Below are 12,633 nucleotides of genomic sequence, written 5' to 3'. Positions count from 1 at the left end.
AAAGGAAAATGAATAAATAAACCATATAAATGACATTCCTTTGCAGCATAGTGTGTCACGTAAGGGGGAGAAGAATACTGTTAAATCCCTGATAGAGCTGTCCCGAAATCTGAAGCTGATTGTCACGTTGGGCAAAGGGAAGTGGGAGATACTTAACAATGTTATCAGTCGCCAAATCTATAAAAGAGGTCATGTGGAGTGCAGGGGCGGACTGACAACTCATGGGGCCCTCGGGCAATAGGGGATCATGGGGCCCCTGTGTCCTTGCCCACACTCAAAAAAGGCTAAGAAAAAGGTACCAGGGGCATCTCATGGGACCCCCTACTAACCCCGGGCCCTCGGGCAGTGCCCGAGTTTCCAAACGGTCAGTCCGCCCCTGGTGGAGTGATATCTAAAGCAGAAAGGTGGAAACAGAAAGGACCTCCCACAGCATGTGCAGTGAGAATGCCAAAGGAGAATCATCTTCTAGTCTGTTACCATTCAGAATAGGGAAGTTAAGTGAACTGGCAGGGTCAGCCAGGTATTTACTAAGATTTCAAACTTGTATGATGAAAAGGTTATGAAGCTAAGCAGAGACCATACTTTTATATATAATGAAACAAAAAAAAAGTGGGTTTAATGACACTTTAATGTACAGAAACTTTACAAAGCAGAATATTAATTGTATTGGTTTTGTATATTCTTTGCTATTATTGACATATGCGGTAATATGCAACATGGTGCTTTTTGGTTGTAGATCATTTGTTGTTTGCTTCTCGGCTCCCTATACACTTTTAAGGGGAAATGCCACTTTAAGAACACCACATGCGGTTGTGGTTGTTGTTTTGTTGATGATGCTGAGAAAGCTTTTTTTTTTAATACATAATACAAAGCAAATATCAATTCAATCAAATGCTTACTTCTTGTGTATTTCTGCTGTTGTTTCTTTTAATTCAAAGTGATTAGCAAGGTCTGAAAAAAATCACCTTATCTCTGTAAAACACAGGTACAAACACAGAGTAAATATTTTGGTAAACAATTATTTTTCAATTGCATATTCAGCAGTGTGCTAAATTATGCATAATCTTGCATAAGTAATAAGCTAAGGTAGCTTACATTTGTTTTTTGTGTATTTTTTTTCTTTTACCTGACCTATTTCTTTCAGTGTTGTTAGCTTCTTAAATCATGTATGAGGTTTCGTAAGGCTTCAATGGATAGTTCTACTAGAGAGACTTCAGTAATAAATTTCAAGAGCAGATAAGTTTTTTTGACAAGCAAGAGAAAAACATAGAGACTATAGAACTCACACTTAGGGAATTTATCACAGTCCGTGCGAACCAGATTTCCTTTCTTAATTTACCGTTAAAAAAGGAAGTACTAAGGTGTATGAGAAATTACTTTTTTCATGAATAATTTACAAATGAATAGTTAAGCACTTAAAATGACCAGGGTCACTCCAGATTTACAATAAGTATATTATAAATAAACCATGATTGTATAAGGTAAATAAAATAAAACTTAATATCAGTATAACAGGGCATGATCTTTATATTTGTCAGATTGTTTTATGGATTCGATGGAATCATTTTAGGTGACATCAAAGAGCATTTTGAAATCCAATGGTTAGGGATGTATTTATAATGGGGAGAAGATATCGCTATCCACTCTTCATTATATCGAGCTTCGCTAAGCACACAACAGCCCGCTAAACATACAAAACTGATCTGCAGCATGCAGGCAATAGTTGTGGGCATAACTAGTTGTTTGGTAGTCAAATTGGAGTAAAGGACACTGAGGCCAAAGAAGGTGGCACCATTATTATTTGGTGAATTAGTAGTAACAAATAATATTCAGAAGACAGCAGCAAGGTGCCAAACAATATGGCACAGAGCCTTGATACCACAGGCAATACTTTAACACCTGTGCCTAAAGCATATCATCGAACTTTTAAAATAACTGATATAGCTTTAAAACAAGACTACAACTTTACCCAGCCTAAGCTATATGATTGTAGTGCCTTGAAGAACACCAGAATATTGTGTCTTACTCTTAAGATTGTTTGAGCATCACTGTAGCCTTATGAAGGAGATGTGGACTCTGGTAAGCTAGGAAACTAAATGGTGGTTTGAATATCCTTTTTCCATAATGAGTCATATATGGACTGTATGAAGTTGCCTGGAGAACAACCAATAGACAGCAGCAAGTAGCAATAAAAAAGGCAGCACAAGTATAATAGAGTTGCTGTACATTCGCTTAGTAACATTTTTCTGTTGCTGAACAGCCACAATATTTTCCAGGTATAAAAGCATCTACTCACATTTGTTAAAAAACACAATAACGTAGGAAAAGATGGTTACAGTTACATTTAAAAAATATTTTTAGGGTAGCGCCACAAGGTATAAATATCAAACAATCAAAAAAATCACAGCTGCAAACCTAACCTAAAAAAGGTGCATATAATAGTAATTTAAGAAGGTTGCGCTTCATGAACCAAATATAATGGTGACAAAAAATATAATGTGAAAATGTATAAATAAAGTCCAAATAACAGTATTGTGTTGAAATGAAGAAACGTATTTGTGTCCAACAAAATTCACCATGTGTATATCCACCACCAAACAAATTAAATAAACTCACCAGAGCAATATGCTGATCAAATTATAAATCAGCATAAGCGCTTTCTGCTCTGGGAGCAATACTCTGCGGAAAGATGCAATACTCTGTAGATGGTATCTGTATATTCAAGGAGCAATACTCTGCAGGAAACACTCGGCAAGATGGATCCACTTTTCAAATAAGACCTCTTCCTCAGATGTTCAAACCAAACAGGGTATAAGAAAATAGAGAACTCATGGTGCAGTATCTTAAAAACTTCCTGAATGCATATATGATAAATGGCCAGAGATGGAGCTATATAGGAGGTATATTGATGACATCATTATAGTTCCTTTAAAGATTTAGAGAAATTCGCTAAATACATAAATATAAATGATTATGGTTTGAAGTTCACTGTCATGAGTGATTTTCAACACATACATTTTTTAGATCTTATATTATTTAAAAATATTCTAACAAAAACCTTTTTCAAAGATGTTGATAAAAACAGTTACATACCTGTTTCTAGTGGACATCATCCTAGATGGCTTTACAGCACACCTAGGAGTCAGTTCACTATAATAAAGAGAAATTGCAGTGACAATACTGATTTTGTAGATCAAACAAATCTATTAATTGAGAGATTTATTGAGAAAGGATATGATAATAGTTTTCTTATGAAAGAGAGAGAGTTTATAAATAAAAAGGCAGAGAAACCCTTCTATGCAAGAAACATAAAAATAAGAACTTTGATAATACATTTTTATTACCAACTTTAATATGCAATATAAAAAAATTTAACAGATCTTTAAGAAATATTGGCCCATTCTATTAAAAGATGAAGTACTTAAAAATATTATACCTAATAGACCTAGATTTGTTTATAGGAAGAATAAGTCACTGAGGACTAAGATTGCTCATAATGTTATCGATCCCCCCAAAAGAGTAGATCTATTTTCGGATTTAAACGGCTTTTTTTATTGCAACAAATGCAAAGTATGTAAGACAGTAAATAAAGAGTCTAAAAAGAAAAGAAACATCTTTCATTCAACAGCTACAAATAAGAATATAAAATCAATTCTCTGATTTCTTGTAATTCCTCATATATAGTATATGTTCTAGAATGTCCATGTCACCTTCAATATATTGGTAGAACAGGAAGGTGTTTGAAAACAAGAATAGGTGAGCATATTGGTAACATCAAAAAAGGTTTCGACAAACACAGTGTGTCAAGACATTTTAAATTGAAACATAATTGTGATCCTAGTCTTTTGACCTTTTATGGGATAGATAAAATTAGACAACACTGGAGAGGAACCGATATGATCAATGAAATATCAAAAAAAGAAACATATTGGATCTATAAAATGAATTCCTTAAAACCTGATGGTTTGAATTTTTAATTGTTATTGGTATTATTTTTTATATTTTTTTATATCAGATTTGGAGTTTCCTTTTAAGTATGTACTGGCCCTTTAATACGGTCTGAATATGTCTGTCAAATTGATTTATGTTTCTCGTTAAGAGATTAGATTCAAGGCTTTGTGGCTTTGAAGATAGCGATTACCCTCTCCCTCATGCCGTTTTTGGTGGAGATTTTTACTATATTCAATAAGTTCCTATAAGTATTAGAGTGTTGGGAGTTCGTCAGTATGGGATACATGTTGATCATGATTCCGTATTGATGACACCTGACCATCATCAGTGCAGTGCATATATAATGAGAGTGGGACGTCTCACATCCATCCGCTCCGTGAGGACGTCGATGACGAAACATGTAGGGCGGAGCCTGTGGATGTGATGTCATTACGTTCCCGAGCCGTATGCGCATGCATGTTTGAGGCTGGGTCATTTTCTTTGATTGTTACCACGCTTTATTTGCTGGTATCGGCTGAGACACCTCTATGTGTAAGTGCAATGTTTTTTGAATAAACAGGAAGTTTTTAAGATACTGCACCATGAGTTCTCTATTTTCTTATACCCTGTTTGGTTTGAACATCTGAGGAAGAGGTCTTATTTGAAAAGTGGATCCATCTTGCCGAGTGTTTCCTGCAGAGTATTGCTCCTTGAATATACAGATACCATCTACAGAGTATTGCATCCTTCCGTAGAGTATTGCTCCCAGAGCAGAAAGCGCTTATGCTGATTTATAATTTGATCAGCATATTGCTCTGGTGAGTTTATTTAATTGCAGGTATCCATCCTGGGTGACCAGAAAAAGGGTGGCAGTATTGCTGCAAAAAATGCGAATGTTAGAATGCAACAGGATTGCTTGTATAATAGAGAATATACACTCACTAGCCATTTTATTAGGTACACATGTTCAATTGCTTGGTAACACTAATTGCTAATCAGCCAATCACATGGCAACAACTCAATTCATTTAGACATGGTGAAAACGACTTGCTGAAGTTCAAACCGAGCATCAGAATGGGGAAGAAAGGGGATTTAAGTGACTTTGAACATGGCATAGTTCTTGGTGCCAGACGGACTGGTCTGAATATTCCAAATACTGCTGATCTACTAGGATTTTCACACACAGCCATCTCTAGGGTTTACAGAGAATGGTCCAAAAAAGGAGAAAATATCCAGTGAGCAGACGTTGTGTGCATGAAAATGTCTTGTTGACGTCAGAGGTCAGATGAGAAAGGGCAGAATGATTGCTGCGACATTCAAGTGGTAGGGTCAGAATATGGCGTAAACAACATGAAAGCATGGATCCATCCTGCCTTATATCAATGGTTCAAGCTGCTGGTGGTGGTGTAATGGTGTGGGGGGATATTTACTTGGCACTAGCAAGGTGAACCTAATAAAGTGGCCGGTGAGTTTATATTGTAGTTACCCTATGTGTTGTTTCCAGTGAAAATGCATTGAATGAAAAAAACCCCACAATCCATATTTAGTAAAATGTCACTAAAACTTTTACACAGAAAAATAGTTTGCAGAATTGGCAAAAAATGCACTTTAATCAGCATACCATGGTTTGAGCAATTTTGGTTCACAGGAAGATCACAGAAAACCCTTTGAGAAATATAGCCACTTTTACCCCAGAAAGGAAAGCTTCCTCCCCTCACCACACAGGAGCATTCTCAAGGACATTTCCAGGATGATAATATTGTCATACTGTTGAAATTTCTGGTTGCAAATTGATGATTCCAATCATCACTTGTGCTGTACGGCACCCCATAGCTTATCTACATTTGTCATATAGATGCTATTTCCAAACTCATGGTAAAATCTTCATTCCTCCATGAGCAAGTGATGCACAATTGTCCTTTGCACAGTCTTTTGGGTAAAAAGTTATGTTTACCACTGCTCAAGGTAGAGAGACTCCCAATTTCCAAGCACAACTCCTCCTGTAGGTGCTAGCCCAACTCGTGTGCTGCATAGATGAGAACAAAGGACGTTTGATTGGCTGCACTCCAAACAATTCACTTTATTGAACCAATATAAAACCAATACAGACAGTGGAAATACAGTGGGGGACTGGCAGGTAAACGCGTTTCACGCTAAAGACAGAGCTTATTCATTACTTTTTTAAATCTCTAAATTGACCTTGGATGTATTTATAAATACCCGTGCTATATAAATTATGCATAAGTCCTATTTACAGTGCCAGAAAATCTATCATATATCCTATGGCTGGATTCTCAGGTGGATGCAAACGGTTGCAGCAGCTATTACAAGTATAGCGATGGATAGCTGCGACTTCTGTCAGTCTGTTATTACTTTGTACAGGCTGAGTGGCTGTGACTGTCTGAGCCACCTGTGAATCCCTTCACAAGAATACACTGGATTTTTTCTGCAACTGGCGTTAATCACACATGTAAATGAGGCCTAACAATGCACTTTTGTTATTTGCTCCCTTTTTCTGCTTAGTATACAAATTAAAATCGTTTTCTTGTATCTGTTTGATAAATGCAAAGATACTCTTATCAGTTAGCATTTTCCCAGTATTCCTTATGAACTACAGAACACCTACCCTCTATGTTATAGAGATGAGGACAGGAGGAGGTGTTCTGTAATCCAAGTACACTTCTTGTCCTAGAGTGACAGTGCTGCTCCTCCATAGGTACAGTACAATGATTGATTCTTGTCACCATAGGACAGCAAATGTATTATTGGCAGGTGAAAATCAAAGAGAAAAGGCCTGAAAATAAACCTAAATTATTCACCAGGTCTAAGGCGTAACAAACTGCAATATATTACATTTTTGTTCTTGGGTTAAAAAACCCCAAACTTTAGAATGTGAAGTAGGGCAAACAGTTTTGTTGCTGAAACACTTTTTGTTATTTGCCTTAAACTATGACTTTGTTAATTCCACTTGCTTTATACATAGAAAGAAGAAGGTACACCAGTATTAAAGTATGAAGAATCTTCATCATCTCCTATTCATGAGTCATTGATATTTTTAAAGTTTAAAAGCACTAAATATAAGTTAAATTGATACCCATTGTAGAGGCAGATACAGTTTTAAATCCCCAGCAAGTTTTTTTTCTCTATTTTCCTTTGTTTCATTTTCCTTGTGTTATTAATATCTTTTCTTTTAAGAGTACAAAAATAATGGTCTTTTTACAGGACTATCTGATTTGCAATTTCTATCTCAGGCTGTTGCTTGTTGAACTGCAAAGAAATTTATATTTAAGGTCAGTTTCACCTCAATCAATAGAAATCTATCTTTTGGTCTAATCCAAAATCAATAGCCTCTAGAGAATTACCGTCCCTTCTACCTCTGAAAGCATGTAGGATTTAGAATATTATCTTTGTAAAACTGAAGCATTTGTGTTATCTGATGCTTGTTCTAAAAAGACTTAAGTCAATTATGCTCTTTCAAGAAAAAGTGTGAATGCTGAGATGTTAAGAAATAAACCAGTTAATCTGTATGCATTCTGTGTACACAAAAGAGCCATGCTGTTTATTTTATAAGCTCTTGCTAATCAAGTACAGTTGATTTTACTGCTACAGTTGGGTTTACTGCTACTGTATCTAGGAAGGGAGCATGCCCACATTGGACAATATATGCTTGTATTTTAGTATTATTTATATACTGTAAATATAAACCTACTCGGATATATAGCACCCATAGCATAATAAAATAGAACTCTAGCTTTACCTGTTTCTGTCACAACTGCTTTTTCCTCTGATCCTTAGTAAAAAAATCATAATTTTTTGTATGACCACATTAGACAATATATGCTTGTATTTTATTATTATCTATATAAATATAAACCTAATTGGACAAATAGCCCCCATAGCATATTTAGAGAGAATTCTAGCTTCACCTGTTTCTGTTGCAACTGTTTTTGCTTGGTAAAAAATGATCTTGCTCTGTAGATTCTCACCCTCATACCTCCAAATTTTCATTAAAGGGTATAGCTGTAGGAAACACCTTCTGTCTGTACATGCCCGGTCTTCCACAAGAACCAAGGACTATCTTAGACTGTCTTTAAGAGGCATCCATTTTTCTTCCAGGGTGTAAATCAATGTTGCTGTGTCCTGTCTAGTGCTAGTCTACCTTCCATAGAGCCAGATTCATCTGGATGAGAAAGAGTTACTGCAGAGCCTGCCCCCTCTGCACACCAAATCCTAACTAGGACTTAGGAACTGTAGCTAACAGTGTATTAATATGAATGCAATGTTCACCAGTGACTATGACAGACTTTAAGTGACAATGCATCCTGTGTTATATGCTGAAGCAGTGTGGGGTATGGAAGGGGAGCACGGACTAGTGCCTTTGCAGTGCAATCTGGACTGCAAACACATGTAACACACAGGGGTTGATTTACTAAAATTGGAGAGTGCAAAATCAGGTGCAGCTCTGCATAGAAACCAATTAGCTTCAAGGTTTTTTTTGGTCAAAGCTTAACTGAACAATCTAAAGTTAGAATCTGAATGGCTACCATGTATAGCTCCAGCAGATTTTGCACTCTTCAGTTTTAGTAAGTCAACCCCATAGCATCTGGTTAGCCATCTTCTATTGTTCACATTTAAGAAAAGCTGTATTTTACTTTAGATAGGTATGACATCTGCTAAATGTCAATCAGTGTTGAATGGGTGCTACTGCACTGATAAGCCCCATACACACGGGCTGAATATCAACCGACATCAGCTGGTACAGTAGATACCGGCTGACATCCAGTCCTTGTGTACGGGTCTTTGTTTGGCATAAGCCGATCTCATGGCCAACTTCTGTCAAATGCGATTGCTGGAAAACCAGAAGCTAATGGCTGGTGTGTTCTGGCAGGGGGGGGGGGGGGGCAGTCCCCCTGTTAGAACACAATACCTCTGCAGGGAGATCACTATACTAAAATTACATCTTTAGTACAGCGACCTCTTGAAGTGCTTCTCAGTTTGTTTCGATGTGTTTCCTCCATTCACATCAATCTGTGTGGATGATGAAATAACTACCAGAAAAAGTATATGCCAAGCACAGGAGCTACCGCCACCTGACCACCCCATGCTTCTATTGCTTAGCCTACATGTTCTTTTTTTTAACTGTGGATTGAGAAATCTCTCCCTGCAACACTGCATGCACTGATGTTTATATTCTGAGAGCAGCACCCTGTTATAATAGTTAACAATAACACACAGTAACAATATAAAATTAACTTAATAAAACACAACTGTGTGTGGTAGCGATGGAAACAGTCCTTGATGTAGAGGCCAGGTTGGTCAGGACAGGAGGGACAAAAATGTGGGTATCATGCCTTATTCTGCATTTACCACGGCCACAACATATTTGGGGTGATTTTTGTGCTAAAGTAGGTTGGAGGACATCTTGACAATACCTCTCATGCGCAGGCTAACTGCATCTGGATTTGGGCTTTGGGCCACATCACTCTCTGGATACAAAAGGGCTGAGACAATTGCTTCCTAAAATTTTAGAAAGGATCCAGTTCTTTCAGTAGCTTTGTAATTAAAAAAAGGAATTGTATAGAGCCATTAAGGAGGTTTGAGGAGGTTTTTCATTGACACCAGACGCCATGTGAATTTGGACGGTCATGTCTGGGCGAATGGAAGACAGGATGAATACATCACATTTTTCCTTTCATTTTACTGCTAGTAGTTCTTTATTTCACAAGTAGGCTTTCTCCCCCTTTCTAAGTGGGGTGTTAACAAGCCTCTGCAATTAGGTTGCATGGTGCCACAGCAGCCAATTTTTTAAAAGTACAAATGTCTTAAAAGTGGCATGCTTGCACAAAACATGTCCGTGTACAAATGGTGCCCCTTACTAAACAAGGGTAATAACAAGTCCCACACTATCTTACCACTGCTTCCCATGTAGTCTGGGGAACACCACTTGACTGTCTTTTCCCTCATAAATTGTAAAGTCTGTGGTCCTCTCACAAAGCTTATTCATTTTGACCCCATATCTGGCACACTTACTGGGGAGATATTGCTTGATTGCAAGCCTGCCAGTAAAATGTACAAGGGACTCATCTATGCAGATTTTTTTGTTTGGGTGTATACACATATGCAAATTTCTGAGACTGGTGATTTATGAGAGTCTGAATTTTGTGCAGCCACTCATAGTCAGGGGACAGCAGTGGTTATTGTCACTGAAATATATAAAATGCATTATTATCTCATATCTTTTCCTGGCCATTGCAGCAGTAAACATGGACATTTAAGGAAGACAAGCACAATGTCAGCAGTAGGCGTATCCCTGTGAAGACATGTCTGTGCACAAAACGCATCAGTTGGGCTGTACGTGCTGATGTCATGCCACCAATTCCGCGCTGGTTCATCAGAATGTTGTTTGTGTTCAAACATGAGGCATGGCACTGCACAGTTTAATGCATGACCTCTGTTTGTAATGTGAGAACTAAACTTCCTGTAAAAAAACTACATATCCACCATCTCAGAGTCTCTCCATCTAGCACTGGTACAGGTGAGAGCTGCACAGTAATTAGGTGTGATACAGATGAAAACAGGCAAAGCAAATAGCAGAGAGCTCACCATTCCAGAAGATGTGTTTTTATCACATTAGCACTTCTACACTTGTGAAGCAATACTTTAGGAAAAGGCATTGGACAAGGTGTGACCCTGAAAAAGAAGTGTTCTGTCTGCCGATCCCTCTGGTGAATAGGGACAGGCTAGCTGCAGCAATACACAGATATAGGGAAATCAATCACTGCAGCCACTACATCTGAGCCCATCATTACAAGGTAAGGCAAACAAACAACACAGAGAATATAACTACACTAATACCTCATTAAAACAACAAACTCATTTGAAAGTGTTCAATGCCTTTAAATGATTTTGTTCATTTTCTATTTTATTCTCAAAGCCATGTGGAAAGTACCTCTCCCCATTGTATGGTACAGTATTTTTTAAATTTGTTTTTGCACTTCAGCATACATGTTCCCAATAACAGTGCCAAGTTTCTCATGCCCTTTTTTAAAGTAATTTTTAGTCTTAAAAATGGCTAGAATGTGATAAAAGATTCCCTTTCATAGACTTCAAAAAGAAATCACTGCTAAATTTGTGTTTGCATAATTTCAAACAGTATTCAATGACTCTAGATTCAGTCATCCCCATCCCTGACTCATATCCTTAACTTCCTTATCTAAAACTATTTTTTTTTTGGATAGAAAAAAAACATTAAAACTTCTGCTGCTCATCTGGACATTAGAGAGAGAAAACTCTGTAACAGGAATACAGCTGGCAATAAAAAACCTTACAGGGGTTGTAACCCATCACCACTCTATCCCAAATTATAAAAATATTAGGGTTTATATGCACTTTAATCCTTACACCAACCCTAATTCTAGTCATCTCCTCACTGAAAATCTAAACCTTAAACCAGTATTAAACCAAAAATGTAATTTATTGCAGCTTACCAATCCCTTTGTTTTCACCTGATGATCTGGCTAGAAACACACCTCCAGTATTAGCAAGACACAACTCTAGCTACACAGAGGGGCCCAAAATCCAAGGAGCACCTCCAGACTTTAAAGGGGCATAAATTATGCATCTAATTTCATGACTATCTATCACTCTGTTTGAGGCCTCATAGCACAGGACAGTAGAAGCACCCATAAAATTACCACATTTTGGAAAGTAAACACCTTAAGGTATTTTCTAAAGACATAATGGGGTTTATTTACTAAAGCTGGAGAGTGCAAAATCAGACTCACTTCTGCATAGAAACCAATCAGCTTCCAGGTTTCATTGCCAAAGCTTCATTGAACAAGCTGAGGTTAGAAGCTGATTGGTTTCTATGCAGAAGGGAGTTTGATTTTGGACTCTCCAGCTTTAGTAAATAAACCCCAATAAGTCTTTTGAAGACTTAATTTTTTTGACACAGCTTTTTGGAAAATGCTGAATGAAAATGAAAATTCATGTTTTGTCAATTATCAATTAATTAAGATATTTCTTATACATATAAACACAAAAACATAAACTCAGCACTCTTCCTGCTTTGGGCCCCCTCACAGCCGTACAGATATACAATGTATTAGGAAATGTCTGATAAAACAGATATTCCAGCAGCTTGTTAGACTGCAAATGTGGACTGAAATAGATCCCAGTTACAAGCTAAAACAATGTATCAGTATAAAAAGTCAAAATGTGTAACAATGAAACAATATTCAAAAACAGAAATCCCAGAGATATAGGCTGAATCTAGGTAAGTAAGAACTAACTCCAGCTAGTTGTGCAAGTCTGCCTCCTCAGTTAGGCTGGGAACCCAGGAGCTGCAAATAGAGAGAGGGAGGAAGAGAGTGGCATAAAGCAGCCACTAGTGTAGTAGTTCATTTATTAAATCAAATAAAACAGCCTCTGCTGTGTTTAGAAGTACATTTTCTTGCTAAGCCACCTGGAATGTTGGACAGCTCCCCTGACAATTCCTTGAATGATCCTGTCTTGAAATTGTTTGTCTTGAAGCATGAACTCTTTTTTCCCCATGAACTTCCTGATTTAAGCCATGTCTCTACACTTCCTGTTTGACAGATAATGTTTCCTCCAGACAATATTTCATTCTTGTTACTGGTGCCATCTGTTTCTTTGCTACTACTCATTACTGACTTTTGGCTTGTCCCTCAACGACGTGTCTGC

Source organism: Staurois parvus, unplaced genomic scaffold (genome assembly GCF_062004578.1).
Source record: "Staurois parvus isolate SC_StPar_1 unplaced genomic scaffold, SC_StPar_1.0 ptg000048l, whole genome shotgun sequence".
Classification (NCBI taxonomy): domain Eukaryota; kingdom Metazoa; phylum Chordata; class Amphibia; order Anura; family Ranidae; genus Staurois; species Staurois parvus.
This window is presented reverse-complemented; position numbering follows the sequence as displayed.